The following is an 18,821-nucleotide window of genomic DNA, read 5'->3' as shown; positions in this document are numbered from 1 at the left end:
TGTGACACAAGATTTCCCGGCTCTGAATCCGTGCTGGTTGTCGTTGATAAGCTCGTTCCTTTCTAGGTGCTCCAACACTCTTTCACTGAAAATCTTCTCCATGACTCTATATACTAAGCATGTCAGTGATACTGATCTGAAGTTTAGTGCTGCGTGTCTGTCTCCTTTATTAAAAAATTGGGACTACATTTGCAGTCTTACATATCTGAGGGAGCTACCCTGATTCGATGATGTGGTACACATAGCGCCTCTACCTCCCTCAGGACCCACGGAGAGATGTTATCCGGCCCCATCGCTTTGAGGTACCTTGTTTGCTTAGCAGCCTCCTTCACCTCTTCCTCTGTTGTGTGTATTGTCTCTAGCACTTGCTGGTGTACCCCACCCCTATGTGTTTCATGAGTTTCTTCTGTCTCCACCGTGAATACTTCCTTGTACTCGTATGTTATGTGTGTATCTTGGCTAACACTGTCTGTTTACACTGTATCGATTTAGCTGGGTTGTGTGCACTCACTTGTTTATGTTGTGATGCCCCGCCTCTTGACCAATGATTATATATCATCATGGCTAACACAGACTAGCAGATGCAGGAACTACCCTTTGGCACTCTTTATGCCACTAAATGGTCCACCCCAGGTAGTATGGAACTGGGCAACATAAGCTAAACGAGGTCTTTTCATAGATAATTGAAGTTGAAGCATAATTTGATAATTTCCTTATTTATACTTGTTGTCTTGGCTTTAGATTACTGCTAACTAGAACTCCTAAGTCTTTTTTGCGATCAGTTTCGTTGACATCTACATTAATTAGTTTACTAAGGTTAGAACCTTATATTTGTCTACGTTAAACAGCATCTGCCACTTCCCTTATCTTACCATTAGCCTAACCAGATCATGTTGCTCTCTGGTGTCCTCAGTCAAAATTTATTTAATGGCCTATTTAATTGAAATGGCCTATTTAATGGCCTATTAATTGAAAAGCGACAGAGTCTGCCTTTGGCAGACTCTGTCGCTTTTCAATTAATTGTCTATACCGTTTATGTTGAATGTAGACAAGGGCGTCAGAACTGGAGTAAATTACCCCACGTTAAAACTACAGGCTATTATGAGTCAAAATATATTCGGAGACGAGTTCTTTTTTCTCATTGGTTTACCTCTCTAGGTACAGGTAACATGAATTAAGAATAAAAGCTACACTACTGAAACAATTCACGACTAACCCACAATTCCATGACTGGATCAAACACAAGTTACACTTTGAAGAAGTTAACTTAAATAATACTGATTGACATATCTGAGAGTATAATGAGTGACATTTCTCCTGGTAGATGGACGAGGTGAAGCACCTGCTACGGACCATAAAACGCCAGACGGAGGAGCTCCGGACGAAGGAAGCGGTGAGTACTCTCCATTGGTGCTTTTCTTCTAGGCTTTGTGTCTTCATTAGTTTATAAACTAAGGTAATCTTCTAACAGTCGTACGAGGATACAGTAGAAACTTGCAATTCAACTATATTTCTCCACCAAAAGTACATGAGCATGAATAAACACTGTGCAATACTGTAACCACAAAGTGATTCACATGTGAAAAATTAGTATCATTAGGTAATGAAATGGTGATTTTTCTAATTTAAAACAGCGAAAGCAGACTCATTAAGAGTCAAGATAGGTAGCCAGTATGATATGAACTAGTTAATGGCTTGAGACAGCTACACTAACTAGAACGTTACATGAACTCCGTAACTGAGTTATCTAAACAAACATCAATTAGCAGTTAGACAACCACAAGGGTCGTGTTCAACCACTAGGTGGATCTGGCTTCCAAAAGTGCTTTTAGCTGACCAGATGACTTGCAGAACACCTGACTGCTGGGACCTTGATTATCTATAATGCTGTTAAAAACTGTTGGACTCGGTTAATGAAAAAGAACCTTTTAGTTTTTTGTTCTGATATTTGTGGAAGTCTTTGTTCCATGCTTTGTTCAGCTGTCGATAGCTCCGCGTTCAATGTTCTGTTATTTAGCTGTTAATAAGTTCTTGATCCATGCTCTTTGAGGTTGGGGCTAATATGAATATATTAGAAATATTATTCTTGCTCAAGAGAGAGCAAGCGGTGTGACGTTGAGATATTTTGATGTGTGTTAACTGTGTTTACCTGTGTTAACTTGTGTTTATCTGTGATAACTTGTGTTTGTCTGTATTAACCCGCGTTTACTTGTGTTAATTGGCATTTGTGTTAACTTGTGTTTACTAGGTACTAACTAATGACTACTTACTTTGCTGTTATGCTCTACCGACTGATGTTGACTAGTTTACCCCGACAGGTGCGGGAGTTACTTGAACTGGTGGATGAATCACCGGGGTTTAACCTGTGTCGTGTCTTCACCTTGGGCAGGGAACGACTAGTGAGCGTAAGTATAATAATAACAATATAACAATATCTTCATTTACTACAAGTACATGTATGTGGTACACAGACCATAGCTGACATCAATGGCATACTACTATAGATATAGATATTATTGGTATAACTGAGACCTGGTTCAACTTGAAGGATCGGGTCAACAAGAAGGGTGGTGGAGTGGCAATGTATGTCAGAGATAATTTAACTTGTTGTGTTAGACATGATATAAGAATAGAAACATCGGACACAGAATCTGTTTGGCTACAGTTTCTCGAGGGGTATGAAAAATAAATTTTGGGTGTGATATATAGGCCCCCAAACCTTGATAGGGAGTGCAGTAAGCTGCTATGAGACGAAATTCATAAGGTGTCTAGATATGAAAATGTTGTGTTAATGGGGGGATTTTAACTTCAAACAAACTGATTGGAACAATCTGACAGAAAATCTTGAGTCTAGTGACTTTCTTGATGCAGTTCAGGATTGCTTTTTAAAACAGTTTGTGACAGAACCAATTAGAGGAAACAATCTGCTTGATTTGGTTCTTGCCAACAAAGATTCACTAATTAATAATCTTAAGGTTAATGATAAGCTGGGGGAAAGCGATCACAAATCACTTAGTTTCTATATATTATGGAATTACCCAGTAAACTGCAATCAAGTCTCTGTCCCAGACTTTCGATTGGCTGATTTCATGGGACTGAAAAATTACCTGGGTGGGCTAAATTTGGATGATCTGACTGTGGGTCAGGTAGCTGGTGGTGGTTGCCAGTATGATGTTTTTCAGAGCATAGTTCTAGCTGCTCAGACAACTTTTGTTCCGAGTAGGGAAATTAGATCTAACAAAATTGATCCCAAAGGGATGAACAAAAGATTAAAACATCTCATAGGTCAAAATAGAGGCATATATAGGCGTATCAAAAGAGGGGATGGGCAGTTAAGAAATCAATATATTAAATTTAAGAGAGAAATTAAGAAAGGAATAAGAAAAGCAAAAAGGGATTATGAGCTAGGGTCGCAAGGGATTCGAAGTCTAACCCAAAAGGGTTCTTTCAGGCATACATAAGTAAGATTAGAGACAAGATAGGCCCACTTAAGAGTAGCTCAGGTCAGATCACTGACAGTGATAGGGATATGTGCGAAATTTTCAATTCTTACTTCCTCTCAGTCTTTACTCAAGAAGATACTAGCAAAATTCCAGAAATAATAAATTATGTAGAACAGGACGATAATAAACTATGCACGATTGCGGTAACTAGTGACATGGTCCTCAGACAAATAGAGAAATTAAAACCTAACAAATCCCCAGGTCCTGATGAATTGTTTGCAAGGGTTTTAAAGGAATGTAAAAAGGAGCTTTCCCAATCACTGGCTAATCTTTTCAACATATCACTACAAACTGGCATAGTGCCTGATAAGAGAAAAATGGCAAATGTAATACCTATTTACAAGGCAGGTGACAGGTCCTTGGCTTCGAACTGTAGACCAATAAGCCTTATCTCCATAGTGGGAAAATTTATGGAATCAATAATTGCCGAGGCAATTCGTAGCCATCTTGATAAATTGATAAGTGAATCTCAACACGGTTTTACTAAGGGGCGTTCCTGTTTTACGAATTTACTAACTTTTTGTGCTAAGGTGTTTGAGGAGGTAGATCATGGTAATGAATATGATATTGTGTATATGGACTTCAGTAAGGCTTTCCATAGAGTTCCACATCAGAGACTTTTGAGGAAACTTAAGGCACACGGAATAGAAGGAGAAATTTTTTCCTGGGTAGAGGCATGGTTGACAAAAAGGCAGCAGAGAGTTTGTGTAAATGAGGAGAAATCAGAATGGGAGCACGTCACAAGCGGTGTTCCGCAGGGGTCAGTGTTGGGCCCCTTGTTCACAGTTTACATAAACGATATAGATAAGGGAATAAATAGCGACATAAGCAAATTTGCTGATGACACCAAAATAGGCCGTCCAATTCATTCTATTGAGGACATTAGTGCACTCCATGATGATTTGAATAGACTGATGCAGTGGTCGGAGAAGTGGCAGATGCAGTTTAATATTGACAAATGCAAAGTGCTAAATGTTGGACAGGACAATAACTATGCCACATATAAACTGAATAGTGTAGATCTTAATACTACTGATTGTGAAAAGGATTTAAGACTTCTGGTTAGCCGTAATCTGAAACCAAGACAACAGTGCATAAGTGTTTACAATAAAGCTAACAGAATCCTTGGCTTCATATCAAGAAGCATAAATAATAGGAGTCCTCAGGTTGTTCTTCAACTCTATATATCCTTGGTTAGGTCTCATTTAGATTATGCTGCACAGTTTTTGTCACCGTATTACAGAATGCATATAAATGCACTGGAAAACGTACAGAGGGGGATGACAAAGTTGACCCCATTAGGGTCAACTTTGTCATCCTGAGAGCCTTGAATCTGCACTCTCTAGAAAGACGTAGAATTAGGGGGGATATGATTGACGTGTATAAATGGAAAACAGGAAAAAATAAAGGGGATGTTTACTTGGAGTTTACCTGTAGAGAGTTCCGGGGGTCAACGCCCCCGCGGCCCGGTCTGTGACCAGGCCTCCTGGTGGATCAGAGCCTGATCAACCAGGCTGTTACTGCTGGCTGCACGCAATCCAACGTACGAGCCACAGCCCGGCTGGTCAGGTACCGACTTTAGGTGCTTGTCCAGTGCCTGCTTGAAGACAGCCAGGGGTCTATTGGTAATCCCCCTTATGTATGCTGGGAGGCAGTTGAACAGTCTCGGGCCCCTGACACTTATTGTATTGTCTCTTAACGTGCTAATGACACCCATGCTTTTCATTGGGGGGATGTTGCATCGTCTGCCAAGTCTTTTGCTTTCATTGGGAGTGATTTTCGCGTGATTTTTAGCGTGTTGAAAATATCCAGCCAAGACAGGACTCACAGCAATGGTTTCAAGTTGGAAAAGTTCAGATTCAGGAAGGACATAGGAAAGCACTGGTTTGGTAATAGAGTTGTGGATGAGTGGAACAAACTCCCGAGTACCGTCATAGATGTTAAGACCTTGTGTAGTTTTATAAATAGGTTGGATAAATACTTGAGTGGGTGTGGGTGGGTGTGAGTTGAACCTGACTAGCTTGGGCTACCAGGTCTGTGCAGTGCTCCTTCCTTAAGTGGAAGTGACGAAGTGACCTGACTAGGGGGTCATTGTTCTAGGCCGGGGGGTTGGCATGGACCTGCGTCGCAAGTGTCAGTAAGCCTGTTGCAGTGTTCCTTGTTTGTTATGTTCTTATGTTGAGCGTTTCCCGCAAATTAGGTCAGTTTTGTCCCAGGATGCGACCCACACCAGTCCACTAACACCCAGGTACCCATTTTACTGATGGGTGAGCAGGGACAGCAGGTGGCTTATGGAAACACGTCCCTAATATTTTCCAGCCGTATCGGAGAAGATTCGAACTCCGGCCCACAGTGTGTGAGCTGAGTGCGCTAGCGATAGAGCTAGGGGCCACCATATGTACGTATCTGACACACACACACACACACACACACACACACACACACACACACACACACACTAGCAATCCTATGAGCAGCATTCCGACTTCTCAATAAGGAATCGTTCTGGACCTTGTACACCGTGTATGTCAGGCCTATATTGGAGTATGCAGTTCCTATTTGGAACCCTCGCCTAGCCAAGCACGTATGGAAATATAGAAAGTGCAAAGATTTGCAACAAGATTAGTCCTGGAGCTAAGGGGCATGTCCTACGAGGATAGGTTAAGGGAAATCGATCTGACGACACTGGAGGACAGGTGAGATAAGGGGGGATATAATAACGACGTATAAAATACTGAGAGGAATTGACAGTGTGGAGAGAAACAGGATGTTCCAGAGATGGGACACAGAAACAAGGGGTCACAATTGGAAGTTGAAGACTCAAATGAATCACAGGGATGTAGGAAGCATTTCTTCAATCACAGAGTTGTCAGGAAGTGGAATATTCTGTGAAGTGATGTAGTGGAGGCAGGATCCATACATAGCTTTAAGAAGAGGTACACTAAAGCTCATGGAGCAGGAAGAATGATCTAGTAGCGAATAGAGAAGAGGCAGGGGCCAGGAAATGTGACTCAACCCCTGCAACCACAACTAGGTGGCACGAAAGAATCAAAGAGGCATCACCGGACATCATAGCTCTCACAGAAACCAAGCTCACAGGTATGATAACAGATGCCATCTTTCCAACGGGATATCAGATCTTGAGCAAAGACAGAGGGAACAGAGGGGGTGGAGGAGTAGCCCTGCTGGTCAAAAACCGATGAGATTTTGATGAGCTGGAGAAAGGAGACAGAGGAGCAGCAAGAGATTACATAGTAGGAATGCTTCAGTCTGGAGATCCTATAGTGGTAATTGCAGTGATATTTAACCCACCAAAGAACAGCAGGAGGCCAAGGCAAGGGTATGATGAGAGTAATAGAGCGACGGTTGACATTTTGGCTGAAGTGGGAAGAAGGGCTCATGCGTGCAGGGCAAAGATACTGATCATGAGTGACCTCAACCACAAGGAAATCGATTGGGAGAACTTGGAGCCATATGGGGGCCAAGAAACGTGGAGGGCTAAGATGATGGAGGTGGTAATGGAAAACTTATGTATCAACACGTAAGGGACACTAACAGAGAGAGAGAGGAGAGTATGAACCAGCGAGACTGGACCTAGTATTCACCTTGAGTAGTGCAGATATTGAGGACATCACATATGACAAACCTTTGGGGCCAGCCATCATGTGGTTTTAAGATTCGAATACACAGTAGAGCCGGACGAATGAAGCCAAATTACAAGAAAAGGGACTATGTGGAAATGAAGAACTTCCTGAACGGGGTTCAGTAGGACAGAGAACTGGCAGGGAAATCAGTAAACAAGATAATGAAATATGTGACAACAATATACAAGGAAGCTGAGGAGAGGTGTGTGCCCAAGGGTAACAGGAACAATGAAAAAGTCAGGATGAGCCTGTGGTTCACCCAAAGGTGCAGGGAGGCCAAAACCAAGTGAACTATGGAATGGAAGAAGTATAGAAGGCAAAGGACCCAGAAGAATAAGGAGAGCAGTCATAGAGCCAGAAATGAATATGCACAGGTAAGAAGGGAGGCCCAATGACAATATGAAAATGACATAGCAGTGACTGCCAAATCTGACCTGAAGCTGTTGTACAGCCACATCAGGAGGAAAACAACAGTCAAGGACCAGGTAATCAGGCTAAAAAAGGAAGGAGGAGAGATCACAAGAATCGACAGTGAGGTATGTGAGGAACTCAACATGAGATTCAAAGAAGTGTTCACAGAAGAGTGTGAGGGAAAAGTTCAATAGATAGGAGTAGCGATATAGTAACAATAGTTTCATTGCCGGCTACTTGTTAAGGTAGGGTAAGTCCAGCTCCCGCTATCTCCCCCCCTTTTTCCCCCTCCCCGAAAGTGATAGTTTGCTTGCCGGCTACTTCTTAAGGTAAGGTAAGTCTAGCTCCCGCTATTCCAGCATTTTTCCCCCCACCCCGAAAGTGATAGTTTGATTACCAGCTGCTTGTTAAGGTAGGGTCAGTCTAGCTCCTGCTATCCCTTCCCCTCCTCCCCCCCCCCTCCGAAAGGTGACGTGTGGGGCTCCGGTCCAAACAGTAATCACTAGACTCACAGCTCCCACCACTACTGTAAGTACATGCCTGCCTTGTATTCTAGTGGATTATTGGTTGAAAGCTTCACTTTTGACCAATAATAAACTTAGTCCTTTCAGTCTTGCTCTAAGTTGACTGTTGTAATAATCACCACGTCTTTTAGGTATTGTACTTATCATGGAGAGTGATTTCTTAAGCAGTGGGTAACCTGTCTATCTTTCCAGCTTGGATGACAGAGAGGGTCACCTGCCAATCAACGAGTAGAATTGAAGGAGACAGACTAACGTTCTGAGATGTCCCAAATTTTGATCCACTTACCTGTTTGCGTATGCAAGTAGCAGGATATAACCCCTCATCATTGCAGTGGATAAAACCTGCTTTCCTGTCATCTGGAAGGATTATTGAAAGCTAGAAAATATGTGAAGAACGAGCCGGTGGGTTGTCATCAACACCTGCGACCCCCCCCATCATCAGCAACGGCTACGATTTCAACAACACGCAGTGTCACCAACACCAGACACCCATGTTTTATATACATTAGCGTTGAATTCAGTTATCATTTATATTTTTCATTTTTCATTTTCTTTAATGTAGGATTAATACTTCATATTTAAGTGTTTTATATTTTATATTTTCTAAATAATAAAGTGTTTATGTTTGTCAGTTTTTATTCTTTTTCTATACATTAATTTTCCTGAGGAGGAGCCAGCTTTGGTAATACTGTCTGAAGTTGTTACAGGGCTGAGTAAGCCTTCACAAGTGGCGACCTTGCCAGAATCAATTCTACTAAATCAAGATTCAACTCAATCTTGAATCTACCATTGGAACTTCAACGCCGCATACCACAGACGGTTACCACCAGCCATGAGTAATCATTCTCTATGGTAGAACTACAGTACAGGTATTTAAAAGATTTGGTGATTGTTATAGTCTCAATTTATTGTAAGTCAAGTCAAGGCAGGAATACTAGTTAATTCTGCCATCTATTTTTGTGTGTGCTTGAAACACTTTGGAGGATTAGACTCTAGGGACCTGAGAAGTTCCAGTGACAATTTGTTTGTGAGAAGACTGGATGGTCAAGTGACCCCATTCTACTTACTGTTTGCTCGGAGCCGGCATAGAACCCTTCGTTTTAATTAATACATATTGTTTAATTGAAGTAGGGATCGAGCCCTCTGGTTTATTTGCAGTTTGAGCGGAGCAGGAATTGAACCCTCCATTTTCTTTAATACCCGTTTCATTTCCCCTGATAGTTTAAGTTATTCTTGCAAGCATGGAGGAATACCAGTTTTGGATGAATGCTGGAAGTAAGTTAGGAATAACAGGGAAAAATTTAGAATCTTTCATTAGTGCTAAGATCCAGGAAAGACTTGAAAGAGAGAGAATTGAGAGAGAAGAGAGACAGTTAGAAAGGGAAAGAGAAGAAGAAAAGGAGAGAGAGAGAATCGAAAGAGAAGAGAAAAAGGAGAGAGAGAGAATTGAGAGAGAAATCCAAGAAAGATGGTTAGAAAGAGAAAGAGAAGACAAAAAGGAGCATGATAGACTTGATCGTGAAGAAAGAGCTAGAGAACGTGAGGAACAGGCTAAAATACGTGAGGAACAGGCTAAAATACATGAAGAACAGGCTAAAATAAGAGAACTTGAGGAAAGAGCAAAGGATAGAGAAGTTGAGGAAAAAGCTAGAGAACTTGAGTTAATAGAGAGAGAAAAGGATCGCGAGCTCGAAAAAGCTCGCCTTGAATTAGAGAATAAAAAGTTAACTCTTACACAACAACAATTAGAGGACGGAGTAATTGAACATCATGCAGCTACTGCACATATTCCAACACCTAATTTACCTCCCTTCACAGAGGGGGAAGACAACTTCATACATTATCAGGTTTGAAAATACCGCTACCCTCTGTGAATGGCCTGCTGACACATGGGCTACCAGGTTAGGAATGTTATTTTCTGGTACCGCTTTGAATATCTATGCAACTTTGTCGCAGGATATTATATGTAATTACAACCTACTGAAGAAGGCAATCCTTAAAGCATATCAAAAAACCACAAATTCTTACAGGAAAGATTTCAGGTATGCCACCTTACAGCCTGGCCAGAACTTTCAACAGTTACAGGTAACACTCTTTCGTTTGTTCGGCTTTTGGATAGAGAGTTCAGGAATTGATCACAGTTATGAATCTCTTAGAGACTGAAGTCTCTGACCAGTTCCTGACAGCTCTCCCTCACCAGATACGAGCATTCATCAGAGAACGTAACCTGATTAAAGCTGAGGAAGTTGCTGAGGCTGCTGACCTGTATGCTGAGGCTCACAATTCCTATAAAGACCTAAAGGGATCGAACCGTAAGGGCAAGGGTTCATCAAACCTTAAGAAATCAAAGCCTCTAGTGGAAAGTAAAATGACTTCTTTTATTCCTGTTTGTCATTTGTGTGGTGTTAAGGGACATAAACGTCCAGATTGTCCTTCTAAGAAGGTTCAAAAAGTTGGAAGGTGTTTTAAAGACTGTAATGACCAAGCACCCTTCTGTTCAGGAACAGTTAATGGACTTAATGCATCTACCATTTTACGAGACACTGGATGCACATGTATAGTCATTTCTGATAAGCTGTTCCCTAACCTCAAAGAAACTCATTCCTCTGCTATTCTTTCAGACTACTTGGGCCGTACGGACACTTTTCCTACCATCCGTTGTTACATTAGGTCTAAATGGTTCACAGGTTGGTCTGAAGCCGTACTAGCTCCCATCACTTCTTGCTCCGTACTAATAGGTAATGTAAAAGGTGCCATTCTTCCTTCTGAGATTGACCTTTCATCACCAAAGATGGATATAAGTGTTTCAAATCCTCTTCCTTTAGAGTCAGAGAAGCCCCTCGAAAGTTCAGATGAGACAATGTCTCGTGAGATTCATGTGGGATTAAAAACCAGTGATGCTACTCTCGAAAGCGAGGTAGTAGGATCACCGGTTCACTTGTTAGATGAAAGTGAAGATATCACCTCCGATACCATAAATGTCTTGAGTAGGGTTCAGACCAAAGCCCAGGCTTCTCCTACTGTCCATCCTTTGATTTTTCCCTGACTTTAAGCCTTTAGATATATCGAAGGACTCCTTTGTCAATTTACAACGTAATTGCCCTTCTCTTCAGAATTGCCATAATGCCGCTAAACAAAATCAAGTTATCCAAAGGAAAAACTTTTCATATAAATTTGAATATATAAAAGGTATCTTGTACAAGTCAGTATTCAAATTAAATTCAGATGAGATAGACTATTCCATCTTAGTTGTTCCAAGTCAATGCAGAGAGACCTGCCAGTGGCCGGACATTTCTCGCATCGTAAAACCTTAAATAAAATTAGGGAAACCTATTTTGGGCCAAAAATGTCCTCAGATATCACTACCTATTGTAGATCGTGTAAAGTTTGCCAACTGTCATCTTCCCGAGGTACCAGGCGAGTACCTATGGTCAAAATGCCAGTCTTTACGGTACCTTTCGAAAGAGTAGCTATTGACATCGTTTGTCCTTTATCTCCACTTTCATCTGGGGGACATAGATATATATTAACATTAGATGATTATGCTTCGAGTTTCCCTGAAGCCGTTCCCTTAAAAACCATAACTACTACAGAGGTGGCTGAAGCCCTTTTGTCCATCTTCTTCAGAGTGGGCATCCCTAGAGAAATTATGTCTGACCGTGGGACACAATTCACATCTGACTTAATGCAACATCTATACCAACTTCTGGGAGTGAAGCCTCTCTTCACCACACCCTATCATCCCAGCTGTAATGGGAGGATTGAGCGCCAGCATTCGATTCTCAAGTCCATTTTAAGGAAACTTTGCTCCCTTAAACCTAAGGAGTGGCATCGTTACCTACCCTGTGCTTTGTTTGCCATGAGGGAAGGTCCCAGTGACTCTTTGGGTTTTTCACCTTTTGAACTTCTCTATGGTAGACAGGCCAGATGCCCATTGTCCATCCTTCATGACTTATGGACTAATGAGGAGGTAAATGCTGAGGTTCAGTCTTCTTACCAGTTTCTCCTTGACCTTAGATCCAAACTTGAGGAGACCTCTGACATAGTTTCGGAAAACTTAAGCTTGTCAATGGACCAGTACAAAACATATTTTGATTCCAAAAGTCAGAGGAGAAGTTTTAAAGTAGGAGATGAAGTTCTGGTACTTTTGCCTATCAAGTCAAATAAATTATTAGTAGCATGGAAAGGTCCATATAAAGTATTAAATATTTGTGGGAAAGTTGACTACCTCATAGAAGTCAAGGGGAAACCTAAGCTTTATCATATCAACATCCTTAAGAAATATTACCGAAGAAATTCGGTTAACTGCCTTAATAACTTTGACTTAGTTTTTCCACACGAACTTGATACGACAACTGAAAAATGTAAGGTGTGCGTAATTGACACCTCTAACTTAGACTATGATGAAGAACTACATGACTTGGTGACTCTTGACCACTCGGGCGCAACCAACATTAACAATAATGAATCTTTGGATGACCATAAGAGACATGAACTACTTCAATGTGTGAGTAACTTTTCAGACTTCTTTTCTGATATTCCAGGTGTTACCTCCACGGTAGTCCATAAGATTGACTTAGTGTCGGACAATCCTATCAAACGAAAATTATACCCAGTTCCAGTTCACCTTAGGGATGCATTTGACCGAGAGGTAGAAAAATTATTAAAACTAAAGATCATTGAACCTTCAGTATCTGCTATCTTGCTATTGACTTCAGAGGCCTTAATGCTATAACTCGGTGGGATGCTGAGCCTATGCCCTTAATAGATAGCGATCTACACAAATTTTATGACGCTTCCTTCTTTTCAGAGATTGATATTGTGCAGGCATATCATCAAGTAATGTTAGTTCCTTCTTCTAAGCAGTACACCGCTTTTCCTACACACCAAGGACTGATGCAGTATAGAACTATGCCCTTCGGTTTGGTAACTGCCTGTGCTACCTACGTGAGACTGATGAGAAAGGTCTTGGGTAATATGCCAAATGTTTCAGTTTATTTTGATAACATTTACGTAATGACATCCACATGGGGCGAACATATCCAAACATTAACATCAGTTTTGCGTAGGTTACGCTCACATGGCCTCACTGCCAAGCCGAAGAAATGCTTCCTTGGGTATAACAAGATTAGATATCTTGGACTGATACTTTCTAATAACTCTCTGCAGCCTCTCCCCAGTAAGATCAAAGCTTTATTAGAATTTAAATTCCCCAAAACCAAGAAGCTCATGCGTATCTTTCTTGGTTCTGTAAATTTTTATGCACGATTTATCCCGAACCTTATTGATCTTACAGGCATCTTATCTGACTTCCTTAAAAAGTCTGTGAAGGAACCAATTGAACTTTCCGACGTAGCTCGGGAAAAGTTTAATGAGATTAAAAGTATCTTTTCGAAAGACCCTATACTTAAGATTCCAAATATTATTAAAACATTTTGTTTAAGAACTGATGCCTCCAATACTGGCTTAGGTGCGGTGTTACTACAATACCATGATGGTACTCCCTTCCCTGTATGCTTCCTAAGCCGGAAACTCCTTCCTGCAGAAAAGAGATACTCCACGATAGAAAAGGAATGTTTGGCCCTTGTGTGAGGTATCTCCAAACTTACATTTTATTTGCTGGGAAAAGAATTCATTTTAGAAACAGACCACAAACCTTTGATATACCTAGAAACTTTTAAGGGAACCAACAGTCGCCTCTTGAGGTGGACATTGGCACTCCAGGCTCTTAAGTTCCATATTGTGTATGTCAATGGTTCATTCAATTATTTCTCTGACTGGTTAAGTCGTGACAGTCAGTAGAAGATTTGTTGCCTTATGCAACTTCCACATGTTAGAACTCTTTCCTCGCCTATTCTTCTTATACTCCTTGACTATAAGTCTTGGTATGGGGGAGTGTGAGGGAAAAGTTCAAGAGATAGGAGTAGCGATATAGTAATAATAGTTTCATTGCCGGCTACTTGTTAAGGTAGGGTAAGTCCAGCTCCCGCTATCCCCCCCCCCCTTTTTCCCGCTCCCAGAAAGTGATAGTTTGCTTGCCGGCTACTTGTTAAGGTAAGGTAAGTCTAGCTCCCGCTATTCCCGCCTTTTTTCCCCCACCCCGAAAGTGATAGTTTGATTTCCGGCTGCTTGTTAAGGTAGGGTCAGTCTAGCTCCTGCTATCCCTTCCCCTCCTTCCCCCCCCGAAAGGTGACGTGTGGGGCTCCGGTCCAAACAGTAATCACTAGACTCACAGCTCCCAGCACTACTGTAAGTACATGCCTGCCTTGTATTCTAGTGGATTATTGGTTGAAAGCTTCACTTTTGACCAATAATAAACTTAGTCCTTTCAGTCTTTCCACGTCTTTTAGGTATTGTACTTATCATGGAGAGTGATTTCTTAAGCAGTGAGTAACCTGTCTATCTTTCCAGCTTGGATGACAGAGAGGGTCACCTGTCAATGAACGAGAAGAATTGAAGGAGACAGACTAACGTTCTGAGATGTCCCAAATTTTGATCCACTTACCTGTTTGTGTATGCAAGTAGCAGGATATAACCACTCATCATTGCAGTGGAGAAAACCTGCTTTCCTGTCATCTGGAAGGATTATTGAAAGCTAGAAAATCTGTGAAGAACGAGCCGGTGGGTTGTCCTCAACACCTGCAACCCCCCCCCATCATCAGCAACGGCTACGATTTCAACAACACGCAGTGTCACCAACACCAGACACCCACGTTTTATATACATTAGCGTTGAATTCAGTTATCATTTATATTTTTCATTTTTCATTTTCTTTAATGTAGGATTAATACTTCATATTTAAGTGTTTTATATTTTATATTTTCTAAATAATAAAGTGTTTATGTTTGTCAGTTATTATTCTTTTTCTATACATTAATTTTCCTGAGGAGGAGACAGCTTTGGTAATACTGTCTGAAGTTGTTAAAAAGCATAGTAAGCCTTCACAAGGAAACAGAAGGGATTTCAGAAGGTTCAAGAGGTGGGGTACACCACCAAGTGTTGGACACAATACATACAACTGAGGAAGAAGTGAAGAGGCTGCTGATCGAGCTAAGCATCTTAGAGGCGAAAATGCCGGATAGCATCTCTCCATGGGTCCTGAGAGAGGGAGCAGAGGTGCTATGTGTACCCTTAACAACAATACTCATCTGTTGACACAGGGAGATTACCTGAGGTATGGATAACAGCAAATGTAGTCGCAATTTTTAATAAAAAGAAGACAGGCAAGAAGCAGCAAACTACAGACCAGTGTCACTGACATGTATAGTATGCAAAGTCATGGAAAAGATTATCAGGAGAAGAGTGATGGAACACCTAGAGAGGAATGAGCTTATCAACAACAGCCGACACGGTTTCAGGGAGGGGAAGCCTGTGTCACAAACATACTGGAGTTCTATGACAGGGTGACAGTAGTAAGACAAGAGAGAGAGGGGTGGGTAGATTGCATTTTCTTGGGCTGTAAGAAGGCATTTGACACAGTTCCACACAGAAGATTAGCGCAAAAACTGGAGATCAGGCAGAGATAACAGGGAAAGCACTACAGTGGATCAGGGAATACCTGTCAGGAAGACAACAGCGAGTCATGGTACGTGGTGAGGTGTCAGAGTGAGCGCCTGTGACGAGTGGGGCTCCACAGGGGTCAGTCCTAGGACTGGTGCTGTTTCTAGTATTTGTGAACGACATGACGGGAGGAATAGACTCTGAAATGTCCCTGTTTACAGATGATGTAAAGTTGATGAGAAGAATTCAATCAGACGAGGATCAGGCAGAACTACAAAGGGATCTGGACAGGCTGCAGGCCTAGTCCAGCAATTTACTCCTGGAGTTCAACCCCCACCAAGTGCAAGGTCATGAAGATTGGGGAAGGGCAAAGAAGATCGCAGACGGAGTACAGTCTAGGGAGCCAGAGGCTACAAACCTCACTCAAGGAAAAAGATATTGGGGTGAGTATAACACCAGGCACATCTCCTGAGGCGCACATCAACCAAATAACTGCTGCAGCATATGGGCGCCTAGCGAACCTAAGAACAGTATACCGCCATCTTAATAAGGAATCGTTCAGGACCCTGTACACTGTGTACGTTAAGCCCATATTGAAGTATGCGGCACCAGTTTGGAACCCACACCTAGCCAAGGAGAGGTTAAGGGAAATCGTCCTGACGACACTGGAGGACAGGGGAGATAGGGGAAACATGATAACAACATATAAAATACTGAGAGGAACTGACAAGTGGACAAAGACAGAATATCCCAGAGATGGGACCCAACAACAAGGGGACACAGTTGGAAGTTGAAGACTCAGATGAATCACAGGGATGTTAGGAAGTATTTCTTCAGTCCACAGAGTAGTCAGGAAGTGGAATAGTTTGGGAAGCGATATAGTGGAGGCAGGATCCATTCATAGCTTTAAGCATAGGTATGATAAAGCTCATGGTGCAGGGAGAGTGACTCAGTAGCGGCCAGTGAAGAGGCGGGGCCAGGAGCTATGAATTGACCCCTGCAACCACAACTAGGTGAGTACACACACACACACACACACACACACACATGTTGGGTTCTTTCTGACACTCTGTGGCATGCAAAGAGTATGTAACCTTTATTCGGCTCATGTACACACCCTCATTTACGGGCTATCTCCCCCAACCAGCGAACCAGGTGACTGAGGGTTGACGATGGGGCCCCGTCGTTCAACCAGTACCCAGGTTCCAGCCAATGAGAAGATGGTTTTGGCAATCGCAGAGGTTATGTGGGTACCACTCTCCTGTCTGCCCTTGTCATTCCCATTCTAGAGCTGGTTGAAGCACGGTCTGCTCTCTAGTGGCTTCTATTCTGCCTTGCTTACCGTGGAGTGCACTAATACCTATCACTGTACATAGTGTATATAGTATACATACTTCTGTTCTAAATTGGTGAAGGATAATATAAGTCAAAAGTTTTCTGCTGTGTTTATTTTGCTCCCTTTACACCCAGGATAACAGGCCATTTGGACTCCTGGGTTGTAATACTCTCTTATGCCCCTAACTTTTAAAACTCTGCTTGAGGTCTCCCAAGAAGCTGACATACACTCGTGACTCTCTAACACTTCCCATTCTTCAGGTGCTGTATGCTACCCCATACAGGTTTAGCACTTTCCCTCTAGATGTAATGCTAATAATCTCTGATGTGTATATGTTGCAGATCTGCAGTTTCGTGGCAACGTACCTCATCATTCTGCTGCAGTTCCGGCTCTCAGAGATCGCCGACGAACCTTCTGCCAATAAAACACAAACCGGGATGAACTAACAACAGTCTCACCCGAGGCCGGTAACCGGGAGTGTTCTCCAACTCTTTAACAGTGGATACGGTCATCAACTTGCGAACGCGAGACCGCCAGTTCGGTTCCTAATCCTCATATCATGTTATTTTTACAGTATGGTGAAATGTGTGTGCTCACCTACCTGTACTCACTTATTTGTGGTTGCAGGGGTCGATTCATAGCTTCTGGCCCCGCCTCTTTACTTATCGCTACTAGGTCCTCTCTCTCCCTGCTCCATGAGCTTTATCAAACCTCGTCTTAAAACTATGTATGGTTCCTGCCTCCACTAAGTCACTTTCTAGACAATTCTACTTCCTGACAACTCTATGACTGAAGAAATACTTCCTAACATCCCTTTGACTCATCGGAGTCTTCAACTTCCAATTGTGACCCATTGTTTGTGTGTTCCCATCTTTGGAACATCCTGTCTTTGTCCACCTTGTCAGTTCCTCACGGTACTTTATTACTTTATATGTCGTTATCATGTCTTCCATAACCCTCCTGTCCTCCAGTGTCGTCAGGCCGATTTCCCTCAACCTTTCATCGTAGGACAATCCCCTTAGCTCTGGGACTAGTCTTGTTGCAAACCTTTGCACTATCTCTAATTTCTTGACGTACTTGACCAGGTGTGGATTCCAAACTGGTGCTACATACTCCAAAATGGGCCTAACGTACACGGTGTACAGAGTCTTGAACGATTCTTTACTGACGTAACGAAAGGCTATTCTTAGGTTTGCCAGGCGCCCATATGATGCAGCAGTTATCTGGTTGATGTAAGCTTTAAAAGATGTGCTCGGTATTATACTCACCCCAAGATCTTTTTTCTTGTGTGAGGTTTGCGGTCTTCGGCCACCTAGACTATACTCTGTAGTCTTCTTTGTCCTTCCCCGTTCTTCATAACTTTTCATTTAGTGGGGTTAAATTCAAGGAGCCAGTTGCTGGACCAGGCTTGTAGCCTGTCCATGTCTCTTTGTAATCCTGCCTGATCCTCATCTGATTTAATTCTCCTCATTAGCTTCACATTATCTGCTAACAGGGACACTTCTGAGTTCCTTCCGTTATGTCATTCATATACCAAAAACAGCACAGGTCCTACGACTGACCTCTGTGGAACCCTGCTCGTTACAGGCGCCCAATCTGACACCTCGTCACGTACCATGACTTGTTGCCTCCATGTCAAATATTCTCTGATGCACTGCAGTGCCTTTCCTGTTAGGTGTGTCTGATCCTCTAGGTTGTGTATTAATGTATTGTTAGGAACTGTCGCAGGCCTTCTTGCAGTCCAAGAAAATGCAGTCTATCCACCCCTTTCTCTCGTGTCTTACTTCTGTTATCTTGTCATGAAACTCCTGTAGGTTTGTAACACAGGATTTTCCTTCACTGAAACTGAGCTGATTGTCGTTTATAATCTTGTATATTTCTATATGCTCCACCACTCTCCTCC

The 18,821-nt window shown here is 42.2% G+C and overlaps 1 long non-coding RNA gene across 1 annotated transcript; it reads left to right on the top strand.

Annotated features, from left to right (window-relative positions):
* Positions 1-1,322: 1,322 nt before the first annotated feature.
* LOC138853268 (uncharacterized) lies at positions 1,323-18,091 on the top strand. Its single transcript, XR_011392469.1, has 3 exons — positions 1,323-1,393; positions 2,319-2,405; positions 17,260-18,091. It is a non-coding gene; the product is annotated as an uncharacterized lncRNA (long non-coding RNA).
* The last annotated feature ends 730 nt before the right edge of the window (positions 18,092-18,821 follow it).

Source organism: Cherax quadricarinatus, chromosome 26 (assembly GCF_038502225.1).
Source record: "Cherax quadricarinatus isolate ZL_2023a chromosome 26, ASM3850222v1, whole genome shotgun sequence".
Lineage (NCBI taxonomy): Eukaryota > Metazoa > Arthropoda > Malacostraca > Decapoda > Parastacidae > Cherax > Cherax quadricarinatus.
This window is presented reverse-complemented; position numbering and strand designations above follow the sequence as displayed.